Here is a 15,564-nt window from a genome sequence, read left to right on the forward strand (position 1 = left end):
TATAATAATAGAATGAGAGTGGGTATATTATTATTATTATTATTATATATAAGGTGTGTGTGGGGTGTACGGCATTAAATCGAGGGGTAAAGAGATGATGGGTGATGTGGACCGTTGGATTAAATGGTGAGTTTTCATGGAGAGAAGAGAGGTCAAGGTAGTCTTATCCTCTCGCGACGAAGCGCAGCCGCAGAAAGAAAGAAAACGGGTTTGGTGTACTGTATACGGAAAGAAGAACAAGTGTAGTTGTAGTTGTAACTAATTGTACTTAGAGTCTTTATCTTTTTGATAGTTATGGCATAACCCCCTTTACTTTGGTTTTTGTTGCAATAAAATCATATTTTAACATTGAGAGTTATGGTATAACCCGCATTTCCTTTTTTCATTATTCATATTGATAAATATATCGATTTCAATCTCCAAGCCAATACACCGATTTTATTTGTGTTCTTGAACACGTTCATTTCCTCAACCAACAAACACGAAAATAAACTCTCGTTTTCATGAAAAGTTAGTGAATACAATATTTCTATAATAAAAGAACATGAACAATTGTTCATGGTTGTTCAGTTTGTTTGCAGCCAGCCCTGGTCCTTAGACAAATAGAAGTTAAAAGGAATATGTAATGCTTGAGACTTGTGTTTGATAAGAGTTTTTTTTTAAGCATGTGTTATATGTTGGTGTTTCTATAATATGCAATTATAAGTGGTTGTGCATAAAGGGTTTGGTTTAAAAAAGCTATGAAATTCGTCATCTTCATTTTATACGATTATGGTTATAAAGCTCCAAAACTCACATTTTATGTAATTTACTTATAATACATTTTAACAGGTTGGCTCGAATGGAGGTTGAGAGGACAACGGACTCAAACTCACTCTCCCGAAATACACATAATTATAACAAAAAAAAAATAATATATATTATATATAAAGTTTTTTTAAAACAAAAGGCTACAAAATGACTTTTTAATGTAACGGAAAGAGAGCTAGTTTTCTTCATTTTTTATACCATTAGTGTTCCTTTTTTTGTCTATAGATAAAAACTTTCATTTGTGTTTCATAAGAGTCATTTTAATAACTTTGTTATTGCTAATATTTTTTTTGTTCTGGTCCATATTAGGCTTTGAAAGTTTAGCTTGATTGATAAAGTTGTCAAAGAAACATCACATAAATAAAACGTGATTACAAAGTCCTTTTTTTACTCGCCCCAGACCTCAAAACTCCAAAATTTGAAGGGATTCTCATATACGACCCTGCATTTTAATAGCTATAGTGGCATTATTCAGCAAGAGCATCTTATATGGCATTCTTATTTGATGGATCACTATCTTCAACGATCTTATATGTGTAACGATTCCAATCACCTTTTTTCCAACAAGAACATTCTCGCCTAAAAGGTTCATTAAAGTATTTTGATTCACCTAATAGTTGTTGGATATAAGAAAAGTATTTATAAACTCTCATAGGTTACTTTTAGCACTTTTAAATAATAAAAAAAATGATCGTTAAAAACATGTAATTCTTTGAGAATATCTGGTTCAGCATACATATCCGTTATCTTATATGCAAACACATACACCTAATGATAACTTGTTTTAATTTCAAAACCTCATACAATGATATTTTATTTCCCTGTATTTAAAGTATATTAACTTTTAACCAATTAAATAAAAATCCAAAAATAAATCTAGAGTAATAAAAGCTCAACCACTTTCAGGAGACATCAATCAAATCTTAGGACATATGGCATAATAAATTTTAGTTAAATCATATTAAAAATGAATGAATTGAAACCAAGTATTAAGAAAGCAAATTTTGTAAATTATCATAGATTTAATGTGTATGGTAGAGTTACATTCTGTCATAGACAAAATGGCAGCTGGATCCGATGGTTAATGTGGTCAGGGCCCACAACAGGTAATTTCGCATTTGGGCTCGGAGTCGTCCAATCATATAACAGGAGAGACTTGCATTGTTTTATTCTTCATTCCATGGTACATACATACTTTTGTATGGTACAATACAGAATACCCTAACTTTACCTAATTATAGAAAACAATTTAATAAAATACGGATGTTTTCTACGACGTTGTCATCTGCTGAAACTGCAAATCCGAATATATCCGAATCAACGTGTAAATCTACCACGCAAGGGATGGCTTGAGAACCAAAACCAATTCTATGTGTTGAATGTAAATGTTTTTTAGCGTATTGAATGTTTATTCTTGGAGGTTGGAGTTCTATCTATGGTCTTCTTAAGGTTAACAATAATCTCGGAAACAATAATTGTTCATATTCTATTTCAGTGTCGGTGTGTTTCGTTAATAGCTATATTCTTCCAGGGTCTTGTTAGTTATTAGTCTCTTGGAACTTGCTTCCTTTCAACAATTGACTAGAAAGAGTTCGAATCTGTTTGCCATCCTAGGATATATATATTCTAATCTAGGTCCTTTTGTGTGTTTTGATCAAGTCTGATTCTAGGGGCCGTGTGCTTGTGGCTAGAGGTTTGGTTCAGGAATGGGCCTTTTGAAGTCGATCCATATTGTTATGAATTTATGGTTTGAGTAAACTGTAGTTTTCGTCCATGTGATTTGTCCAAATTTACGGCTTTAGTCTAATAGATTCAAATTTGTGATTTGCGTCCATGTGGTTTCATTTCATTTGCAATTAAACTAGAATTAATTAACACCGTAAAGTCTGGTCGTTAAACCCATCAGTGTGCCCCTCACGTGAGGGGTAGTTTTGTCTTTTTTTTTCCCAAATAAACCTCAGCCCTAATTCGCAAGCTCCCTCACGTGAGGGGTAGGGGTGTATTTGGGGAGAAATGACAAAATTGTCCCTCACGTGAAGGGCACACTGTTGAGTTTAACTATTAGACTTAACATGATTGGTGAACTCGGGTTTAATTGCAAGTGAAATGAAACCACTTGGACGAAAATCATAAATTTGAAACTATATGACTATAACAACATATTTGGACAAACCACAAGAACGAAAATTGCATTTCACTCTTTTGGTTTTTATCAGCAGTAGGTGTCCGGACTTGACATCTGTCATCATTATCAATTATATATATATATATAGGGTAAGGATCCTAAGAGAACCCTTTGCAAATTGAGAACTTTGAGAACCATTTTGGACCACTAAAAACACCTTTGAAAAAAATATTCAAAAAAATCATAAAACAAAAAATTAAAAACAGTAAAAAAACCAAAATTCTTATATTTCATTCATGTTTCATTAAAATAAATAAATAAAAAAACAAAAAAAAAAACTTCGTATTATACACATATGTATAATTTTATTTAATCTTTAGTTACGTAATATACACATATGTACAGTGTCCTTTATCTTAAATTATACATATGTGCATAAAAAATCATGTAAATGTACATATATGTATATTGATGTAGTCTAAAATACACATTATAATATACATATTTCTTACACTTTTTAAGTACTTTTAAGCCATGTTTTTATTAAATATATTTCTATCTGGCTCATTTTTGGATTTTAAAGGTTTCAAAATTAAACGAGCTAAAATTCAGTACTTCGAATAAACTTGAGATTGGCGAGTGAATATTTAAATATAGTTTATTAGTATTATATTTATTTAACCCATTTTTAACTAAACGTATATAATATAAGAATGGTTTTCAATTAATAAAAGTTGAAAAGGATAAAAAGAAATTTGCATGTCAACTTATGAATATATTGGAATTGTTTGTAGTGGACGTTGACATCAGGAAAAAGAAAAGAAAGAGTTATTGATCTTTAAATGGGCCGTCTAGTATACGAGCAAGCCCATATGAGTCCAAAGAATTGAGGTTCGGAAATAAATAGAAGGAAGGCAGAAAGCATACGTAAGAGAGGGTTTTGAGGGGGCGCCTCTGTGGGTGGCTGTGAATAAGAACAAGAAGGAAAAGTCAAAGCAAGCACGCACGTCAAATATTCCACGGCCAAAAGTGAATTAATTTAAGCTAGTACACACCTCAATTAATTTAAGCAGACTAGTAGCTCAACTATTTATATTTCTTTTTCGATGAATCGCACTCTATTTTTTATTCTTGTTTCAATGAATATTATTATGGTTTGGCTAAACTATTATACTGCCTGGGTTTGGATGAATACTTGTTAGACTCGTTTTATTTTTTGTTTTGGATTATTTATTGATTGGTGATGCTTTGGTAAAGTTTTTATTTTATTTGGTTGTGATGCATATGCGTATTTGGTATTAATTTATTATCAATTTATTGTTCCATATGCGTCTTTGTGAACGTCTTTCATGTATGGATGCATATTAGGTTGTTTACTGTGTGTTTACAACTAGTTTATGGTTTATTGTTAACGTTTTCCATAGAAACGATAATTGAGAGTTTAGAGATATCTTTTATTCTGTCGCTTGAGAGACCGGGAGGTAATTAAGTGTCTTCTGTTTTGGTCTTTTGCGGGTTTGGGTAGTGATTGCACAGGAGTGAGTTACCCTAAATTCCTTTAGATTCTTACAGATCCGAGTTATAATCAAATTTAATAAAAATACCCCTATAGGCCTTAGGGTGTTTTGTGATTAGAGAGACCGGGAGGTGATTTAGTCTTTGGGTACCTTAGCATAGTTAGGTAAGGTGAGACCGGGAGGTGATCCGAACCATTAAACCGTTGAGCTTACATGATATTTAAGGTTCTTAAGTATTGGTGAGACCGGGAGGAGATATAGCGTACTTTAGTTATTCCTTAAGTTTCATATTTTTAAAATACGGTACCGATCATAAATCCAATTACGAGAGTTTACGAGTTGACTAGTAGGATTCCTTACCTAGGTAGTTGTTCCCCCTGTTAGAGTTCTAAACCAATTTGTCCGTGTCTAGTTTTAGAGTAAGTATTATTTAGTTTATATTTAATTATAAAAAAAATAAAAAACAATTAATTAAGTTTAATTAAGTCAGAGTCTAGTTTAGGTGTCGCTAGTGTCTTTTGGGTTCGATATCCGGACTTCATTAGGCTTTTACTACAGTTGATAGGTACACTTGCCTGTTTAGTGGTCTAGCATTAGAAGAGTCTAAGTTTATAAAAATTGTTGGTCTCATAAGTGGTTTTGACACAGGTTTGGATCAACATTACGGATTATAAGTAATTTTTTTATTAACAACTAATATTAATTGTTTAAAAATATTTTTTTAAAAAAATGTTTATTAAATTTAATTATTTTAAAATACCACCCACTATCACTTACCATAAAGCATGTTTAGTGATATAATAAAACTACTCCTGCCTAAATAACACCTACGTGGCATCCCTTTCCTTATCGGTATAACTTGTTATGGTTCAAGGGGCAAGCTGTCATAGCCCCCGACCCCTATATCTTTGAAGGAGAGCCGTGAACATTGATTGGTGGTATCGGTGTTTATTAAATTATTTTGCAGCGAAAAATTTCATCAGAACCGTAGTTAGGAAAAATGATCAGAGTTATAAAAACACCAAGATTATTATTATGATAAACCGGGAATTTAATCCCTTTTTGATACAAACATAAGTTTTAAAAGGTTAAACCCTAATTTACAAAACACATTTCTTTATTCTGGTGACAAGCCACTTATTTAAGCTGGAAGCCCGCATGCATCATTCCTTTGTCTCTAACAAGTCACCTGAAACATGTTTAAAATATTTGATCAGCAAGAAATACTGGTGAGTACATTCATTTGTAAATGACACATTTTACAGTTACAACATTAAGATGTTATTACACCTGCCTGCTTACAAATTACCGAAAGGTACTTGTCACTCGATCGTATCTATGACTGTGGTCATGTTACTTATTGGCTAACACTTGTCCAGTAAGTAACGTGTAATAACCCAGTAGGCAAGCCTTGTATACAAAACCCCACAATACCAGTAGTAACCATCCCATATGTCTACAGAGACTTAATCACTGTAATGTATTTAAAATAGTTTAAAAATATATTTGAAACCATTTAGACCATCTATCATGAGTTTTATAGGTTTTGAAATCATCATGACAGTGTCGGAAAAATAGTTGTCTCACACAAATGTGAGTGGTACAAAAGCTTGAATGTCTCACCTTGCAAGTTTTCAATTAAGTAACACCTCCTGGTATTAAGCACCTAGGATAAATACAATGTAGTATACCTAGATTAGTATAAAACCAATGATCATAACGATAATCACGAGAGTAGAAACTTTACACGATGGCACAATGTCATACCTTAACAGGTAGAGCTTTTGGATTCGTGTATATTTCTTTCAATCGGATAGGGTATCGCTACGATAACTTGGGTATTATACTTATAATATACTTATATGTGTGTGTATTCAGAGATAAGGAAAATTTTGAGCGATTTCTGAATGTCCAATTCCCTTTCTATTTATAGCAAGTTTCGGATCCTATCGCGGTACGCAATGGCTATAAATAGAAAGCCGTCGCGTACTGCGAAGCATCTTATAGCTTCGCTAAGTCAGCCCTAGGCCTGCTACGTGGCACGCCACGTGTCCTCTGCGTAACCTCCACGTCACGGTACGCGATGGGTAACCCAAACCCGTCGCAGTACGTGATGGAAGGATTTTTATTTTATTTTAATTTCCAACAAAAATACTAAGGCGGGTGCAAAGTGCGCCATCAAAGCGCCAATCACACTTCGCCCGAGCCCGTGTCCGTGCGCGTTCAATATAGAAATTTCCTTTCTTATAAAGAGCTCACTAGTTTTATAATCTAGCGATGTGGGACAAGATACTTACACTCCTATTTATACTAAGGTGGAAGCCTTTCTTTTTCTTTCTTCCGCCAATATGAGATGGAATTTTTCAACTTTCATTCCTTTACTTTTTCCTTTTATTTATTTTGTGGTTTGTTATACAAGAGGCGAAGCGAACAAATCATGAAAGTGCATTTAATGGAGTTTATCAGTTTATGAGAGAGTTTTAATTTATTTTATTTTATTTTATTTTTTTGCACTAAATCTTATGGTTTTACTTATTTAGATGTAATGATATGGGTAATTTAAGTCATATAATCATTAAGAGTTTGTGGACATGTCGGAGCATGGACATTTTTAATAGATGGGTCAAGATCAATGAAAGCGTGAAACGCAATTCTTTATGTACTTAAAAAAAGAGTGGAAATATAGATGTATATAAAAAATATAATAAAATTCTTACCACTTTTAAGGTATGTAAGACCATCTCTAACAATTTTTGTTTCAAACCAGCAATATCACTTTCATATCAGCTTTTTTAAAAATCATATTTTTACTCCAACAATAAACATTCTTAAATCATCTTTACATTTTCACAACATCACTTACTTTTACATCTATTTTTGATAAGAATTTCACTATACTATAAAATATTTAATTCTTATAGTTTGTATTTAAATAAATAGGAATATAATAAAAACTTAGTAAAAAATAGATTAACTAAAATATAAGAAATATATAAACAAAAAAATAATTTAAAATGACAATTATTCTAAAAAATGAAAGAGAGATAATTTGGAACTTTTGCCTAATAAAACCTATGAATTATTATTATTCTTAACCGTCCACAGATGTTCAACTAAATCATTCCGAAGTGCATCATGAGCTTCATTGTTACGTAAATCCTTGAACCATTAAGCGTTGTGAAATAGATATTAAAACATTAAAAAACTGGTGGTTCAAAATTTTAACCTTTAAAACTAGCCATTACGTAAAAAATAGACAAAAAAAAAATACATAAGTTTTGAAATAATTATAAAAAATATGTATGTATGTGTGTATAACATTTTTATATATTTTATAAATATAAATATGGGTGTGTATATATATATATATATGGGGTGAAAGATGTGATGTTCGAGGCCTACAATGGATGGTTAGAAAAATCAAACCTGTACATTGGTTTTTGGTTTAAACCCACCACTCTAATGGTTTAGGTGGTTTTTGAGTTGGTTTGAACCAACATAAACCAACCATTAAAGATGGTTTAATCGTCGTTAGAAATTACATTTATTTGACAAAATAATTAGGTCAGTTTGTAAATATATTAAAGAAGTTAATATATGGTGGTGTGACGGTAGTGATGGTGCGGATGACACAATGGCTGTTAGGGTGGTAGTACTAGTGTTGAGATTAGCGGCGACAATAGTAGGGTGGTGGCAATGTCCATAACAATAGTGTTCTTTTTAATTAAATTTCTTCACTATTTTAAATTTTTATTGGACGTTATTTTTCAAATTTCAAAGATATAATGGAAAGTTAAGTACAATTATTTGGTAAATTTCGGTTATAATTGGATTGATTAGTGGGTAATAGAGATTGTAAAAGCTAAATAAAGTAATAAACTTTTTATGTCATTGATTAGAAATCAATTAATTAATTATAACTACTCCTTTGGGGAATGTGCCACCTACCGGCCTTTCTTTGATGCAAGCAAGCATAATTGTTATTTTTTATTTATTTTTTTAGTTACCATTACATAGATTTGATTTGGCAAATCGACACAAGCTACAATAAAAAAATTAATATGAGCCCTCGTATTTAGGTGATATTTAGATGTATTTCTAGAAAGTCATCATTTTCTTCGGTGCCCTTGAATGATTATTTATTAGTGAGTTGTTAGATTAAACTTCTCCAAAGAGTTTTTGTTGTCATATAAGTTTAGATCTTCACTATCTTTTTTTTTAATCTTTTGTTATTGTATTAGAGTCTAGACTCTGAATTGATAGTTAAAATGGTAAATATTTATGAAAAGTTAGGGTTTTATGGTTGATCAATTAGATCTCGCTTCTTTGAAAACGTATGTCTAGATGGTTTAGGGTTTGAAGAGAATTTGGGGACATGCGGGTGTTATTGATCTCGATAACTGATATAAGTCAGTGGTTCATGAAATCAATCCCATCTATTTTCTGTTTACCTTTGGCCGTGTCTATGTAGGCACGGTTTGAAGATTCTTATCTTCTTGCTCTCATTTTTTAGTTGGGGCCTCTGCGGTTTGTCTTATTTGTGGGCATTAGGTCATATCTTATAAAAATTTAATATCCCGAAGTTAAAGATATTGTTCCTGGTGAGTTGTGAAAAAGAGTCCAAATGCCTAAGCGAAGGATTTGCAAAGTAAAGTGCAACTTTGTTTCCTCACATGTCCCACTATAACAAAGAAGTAGACCCATATAGCCATATAGGGTATATTGCATTTGATTTTCTGTAGCAATATACTACTAGTGAATGTTACATACCATCCATTGTAATATTTGCTATACACAAATTAAGCAATTCTAGGCTCTGGACCATTGTGTTTTGTGTTTGAGTGCTTTTTAAGTGGTCTAGGATCATATCTATTCCTTCATTCATCCATTCATACTATATTAAAATTTACAAAATGTTCAAATATATAATCATGTATTCATAATTTCATTTTTCTATAGTTTCGCAAATATGATACACGAGTCACTAAGTCACTAACCTAGTATTTAATAATTAGAAGAAAAAAGTCAGTAAAATTAGCGAATTCCATGTTTTATCCAGTTAAATATGAAATTTTCATCACCTTAGTTGTAACCAATATATTAGTTTAATCAAATACTATTACTGCTTCAACAGGCTTCATATGTGCTTCTAATTCTACACTTCAAAATACAAACAAAATGATATGGCCAGGGAGTGACTAAAATGTGTTTTTTAGAGCAAAATTTAAAAGGAAACAATTATAGTGAGGAATGGTATATCTGGAGTGTCACATCTCAAAATTCTGTATGATAACTTTAAGTTCTTCTTTATAAACTAATTGGTTTTTACAACTTTGATTATCTTTATCATATATTCATATCCACATCCTATTTTGACGTGTTAAAATAATCATAGACTTTTACAACTTTTACAAAGTTGGTGTCGCACCCATGGCAAATGGGGGTTTAATGGTTTACGAGAAAGCGAACTTGAAAGCTCCTTTCTACTTCTTTCCGATTTTTTTAAAAGACAAATAAGTAAACGTTTGTTTTATCAAAACTTTATTTATCGGGTTTTTTAATTAGTATGTGTTTATTGGAAAATGTATATCCGAGGTCACAATTGACAATTCTTGACACTACTTGCTAACATGACATGATTTAACACAAAATCAAACGAGCTGGTGTTTGGGATAGATGGGTTGACATGATTAAACACGTTTATGGAAAAGTTCAACATGTTATGACAAGTACTAACACATTTAACTATCTGTGCTGAATGGCTAGCAAGACCGTGGACAAATTAACACCCTTTATTAAAACGTTGAAGTTTTATAATTGTAGAACTTGTATGTATTGTTAAACTTTATAGATTTTTTTTCTTTTGAGGATGTTGCAATATTTCCCTTTAAGGATTTATGTATTGTTATTTTTGGTAACTTTCATTTCATCATGTTAATTATTTCTCATTATTTGCTAATCTTGTAAAGCGAGTCATGCAAATTATTATTATAAACGCGTTTTGTCTTCATGTTATTCAACAACTATCAAATGGATCGTTTCGTGTTATTGGACTGGTTATACTTGATTGTGCTATGATGTGTCATGTAACCCATTTATCGTTGATTTTTGTGTTAGTGTTTAACAAAATGACATATTTAGTTAAATATGCCATGTTCAATTCAACAGTGACACTAAATGTGTCGTGTCAATCATGACCTCTTAACATGACGATAAAGTTTGCTAGGTCTAATGTGCATATTTTCTTTGCTAGTTTGTAAACTAAATTCTTTAATTATATTATAAAATTTATAAGTCATTAACTATTAAATTTACTTTGTAGGTGTTTAATAGCTTTAAGAGAAGGCGTGAGTTAAAGTTTCGTTCGTGACAAAATGTCATGCATGAGCCAAGAGTTTTATTACAGTGGGCCTACGGGTAAAGGGTTTCACCTGGAATTGATGGTGAGCCAAATCACAAGCGTTGTCTACGATCACAAGCATGAGTGATGTTTTTCCAATAAGTGTATCCAGGTGGCATAGCTTTGTTGGCTGCTCAAAGGCTTTAATTGTCTAACACTCTAACCTCTTTTATTAAATAATTTAATCTTTTCTAATCTTTTCTCCTTCCCGTTTATATTAAATCTGACAACAAACAAAATATGTCCATATGAGAAAATTCTTTTCAATATTTTGACCGTTCGTTATTGTTTTACTTTACAAAGCAAACAAGGTATCTAAAGGTATAAACTTATTCAAAATTTTAGTGCATACGGGGTTGTTCCACCTTCTCCCATTTTCCTCAAAGTCGAGGGGGGGGGGGGGGGGGGTTTCCACCTTTTCCCCGATCAAAACCCTCAAAAGTCTCAGGATTTCGCCCAAATTTTCTTTTTACTTTGTCTACGGATTCGTGAAAAACTGACTTGTACTCCCAATTCTTCATTGAATATGGATTTGGGCACCCCCTTCCCAGCTCTCACTCCGTATACTTAACACTGTATACATAATCTAAGATTCTAACTAAGTATATGATATAAATATAGCTGAATTATTTAAAATTGCTGAATTACTTAAAATAAAAGAAAAATACACCTCATTTATCCAAAAGTCTTTTTTTTCCCTTTTTTTCTTTTTAGTTTAATATATTCATTTATTTGCGATTACATGGAGATAGTGACGAGCTTTATAATGAGTCATGTCTTTTGTATTTTCTTATATCAAATCAAAGCATACATTAGTTTTATTTCTTTTCCAAAAGTTGTGATTGAACCATACAGCATACACGTAGTGATCTAAGAAACCTTTAGATGATGCTGGAATAGTCTTATTACTGAATGACGACAAAACATGACATGATACCTCTATTTGTATAATACCGTACGCTCGATTACTTTATCAACACTATACTTATTCTCTATTTTATTTTTGGTATTTGAAAATTGACAAACACGTTTACAAAAATTGTAGAATAATTTTAACTTAGGAAAGTTTTTTATTTTATGTTTATTTTTTTCTTGAGTTGTTAAATCTCTATAAACAAAGACCGAAGCCCCGAGCACCATCCACAACCCGAAGGACTGGCACCAACAATAAAAGCGAAATGAATTACATCAATTAAAATTTACACCAACTGGATCAACTCAAAGGCTTACAAATTGACGTACTTTTAACCCAAAGAAAGCTCAGGATTTTTTGTTGGAAATTATGTCTTCAATTTTTACATCCTTACCTCCGAAAAGCTTCCTGTTGCGGGCCTTCCGAATTCTCCAATACACAATAATGATGATACAATGGATAACATCCTTCTCTCGAGCTCCTAGCCCCAAATTTAAATGCAAGTCAAGTAAGTCTCTGACCGAGAAGATGAAAAGGGAAGGGATATTGCACCACGAGATCAGCGCATCCAACACCGACAAAACCACTTAACATCCTGTGTAAATGTGTTCGGGTGATTAAGATTCGGAATGCAACGAACACACATGTTATCTGGGACTTGGGTATTTCTTTTAATTAACGCCACTTTAGTTAGAATTTTATCGTTTACGCTCTCGTGGATGTTGCATTGGCTGGTACCCAATTAAAGTAGCATTATTTAGAAGAAATGAATAAAATTCTCTCTCTCTCTTTTTTTAATAATTATTGAATTTATGGTTTTTTTTGAACAGCGAATTTCACAGTTAAGTTAGACCGTAACTCCTCACTAAGGAGCCCCACCATCCCACTCAGGCCAGACTATGTTGTCTTAACCGGGCCCACGCTGGCATCCGTGTTTGGCTTAGCTTTTCCCGAGAAAATTTCCAGACATATGTCACTAGACAGATATTGTACCCTCCATAAGAGAGAGAAGCCTCTCTGGAGTAAATACACTGTAATAGAAAACTTGGGGGGCTTCAAGATTCGAATATGACCCCTCAAAGATGGTAGACATTTATCCATCATTAGCATAACCGCTCCACCAGAGGTGGAAGGTTAATTGAATTTTATGTGCTTTTAATTACTTTACTGGTAATAATAAAATGCTTGAATTTATTAGAAAACTTTATCACCGAGGGGATAAGCACGCCTAGAAGTGCAAATAGCCTAGCAAAGTACATGCAAAGCTATTCTTAGTTCGTGTTTGACTCATTTAATAAAAAGGTTGACCTAGGCTTGTAACAAACTAAATGTCTAAAACTCAATCGATCCGTTAACAATTTTTTAGCTTCGAGCGTTTAGTGTTTAAATAACTAGTTATTTATGAATAAATAGATACTGATACTTATATATATTTTATATTTTGCAGATATTTATATATTTTAAAACTATAGTATTATATATATAATGTAGGTTATTTAGTTAACTTTATCATTGTATACATAATAATATTTATTATGTAATTATATAATGATTATATAAACTAAAATTTATTAAATTTGTATAAATATCACGCTCGTTGCATGGTTAAATTTGACGGGTGTTTTTTTATGTTAAATTTATACATGTAATTTCGATCAATTGGAGGTAGCTTTCTTGTAACTTTGTTGTTCTCTAATGGCAAGTGGTTCTGTTGTGGAAGCCAATATGAGGTGGGAAGTGTTGAACGCGAAGATGGACGGGCTTGATGTAGGTATCAAGTTTGGATTGAAAATCAAGAACTTCAAACCACAGGCGGGCGCAAAGGACGCCCCCCTCAACCTCACATGCACACATACACACACATGAGACATATGTGTGCATTGTTCTCATAATAAGCGAGAATCGTATAATTCACTTGTACACAATGTAGTAGATACTAGATATAATCAAGGCAGTGGGTGAGAAAAAGTGTGTAGGTACATAATCGTCCTATCAATCACAATTAAAGCACCAAAGGATACGTGTATTATACGGTTATCGAAATATGTATGTTTGTGTAAAGTTGACCCCACTCTCAATAATTAGGTTTATATAGGTGGGCTGTGGTAATTCGGGTATAAAACCAAAACCAAAACCAACTAAAAGTCTCGTGCTTCTTCGTTTTATTTCTTGCCCATTTAATTTCCCTTTTTCCACAAAGCTTATTGCTACAAGCTTTTCTTTCAATTGACATAATTTATTTGACTTTGATAATGAATTTTTGCTTTTGTTGATATTGAAAAAGCTTCTATCTACTTTTGTTCTTTACTAGCACCAATAGCAATGCAAAATTTGGGCCATCTACCTTTTTTATCCTTCCTTTTCTTTTTAATATATATCAATAATCATAATATATATATATATATATATATCATGTCTTGGTAAACTTTTTGTTTCTAAAGAGAGTCAAGTCATATTCATTATTCAACTTATATAAGTTTATTTATTAGTGTTCAAAGTCTAAGGTGAAGAGTTTGAATTTGATATTGATAATTTGATATCATGCCTTTTTATATGTGTGTGATGTAATTTATATATTCGTAAGTACAAGTATTCGTAACATAACATAAATGTGTTCCTCGTTATAAATATGTTTGCTAGTAATAATTGTGGCCTCTCGGTATAATCGACGCCTACATTTTTGATGCACTGCTAGTATTAGTATATCTAAGAATTTTTAATTAGATAGTTGTAACTTGTAAAGAGTCCCAAGATATGGAACAAAAGGAGTATCCTAAACCTACAATTGTTGTGAGCCACCTTTTGGCATTTATTTGAAGGACTACATAAGAGTTGTCATAATATTCAATATTTATAGATAAAAAAAGTGACAACCAATATAGAAATAAAATAAAACTAAATTTCACAGTAATAATTTCATATTTTTGTGGTTAATATAATATTTTTAATAATGTCATTTTTCTTTTCCTTTCAATTATTGCATGTTGACTGGGTCCTGACGGACGTGTACTAGTCACTGCCTCACTGGTGTAAAGGGGCCTTTTGTGGACCACAAGAATGCAATGGCATGGCCCATGAGCCATGACCCAAGTTTGTAAGACTCGTTAACTTTCGCTAACTCGATTGATGTATTGGGCCCGCAAATGGTTCATGAGTATATGGACCACTTTGATAATCCATGGACCAGAACATGACATTTTGTATATTCGTAGATAGCAAAAAGGTAGACAACATTTGTAGTAATAATAATTGGGTAAAAGAAATATTTCCAACTGATTAATTTGAAAAACCCTTTTTTTTTTCCTAAGAGCAATTTAAATTCTATACTTATGTTAGATTTGAAGTTTTGAACATATGAGCCCGTAGACGAAGAAACACTATAGGCCTAGGGTGAGCTAGAGGTGCACAAATCGGGTTTTTTAAATACCCGGGTTCGGGTATAGAACCGGGTTCGGGTATGACCGGGTACGGGTATGATCAGGTATTGGTAGTAATCGGGTTGGGTTCGGGTAGGGTATTGTCTCTAAAAACCATACCCTATGCATCGGGTTCGGGTCGGGTATAGCACCGGGTATTCTAAAACCGGGTATTTGAATACCCTATTATCGGATATTGAAAAAACCCTATTTACGGGTTTTTTCCGGTATTTTTTTTGTATAGATTGGATTTTTTAAAAGTTTACACTTTTTAGGGGTATTATTCGGGTATTTTTAAGGTATTTTTCGGGTATACATCGGGTATTTGAAATACCCGGTTTCGGGTTCGGGTATTGCCGGGTACAAACCGGGTTTTCGGGTAT

Source organism: Bidens hawaiensis, unplaced genomic scaffold (genome assembly GCF_021521415.1).
Source record: "Bidens hawaiensis isolate Kalapana, Puna unplaced genomic scaffold, B.hawaiensis_p1.1 tig00010069_1, whole genome shotgun sequence".
Taxonomy (NCBI): domain Eukaryota; kingdom Viridiplantae; phylum Streptophyta; class Magnoliopsida; order Asterales; family Asteraceae; genus Bidens; species Bidens hawaiensis.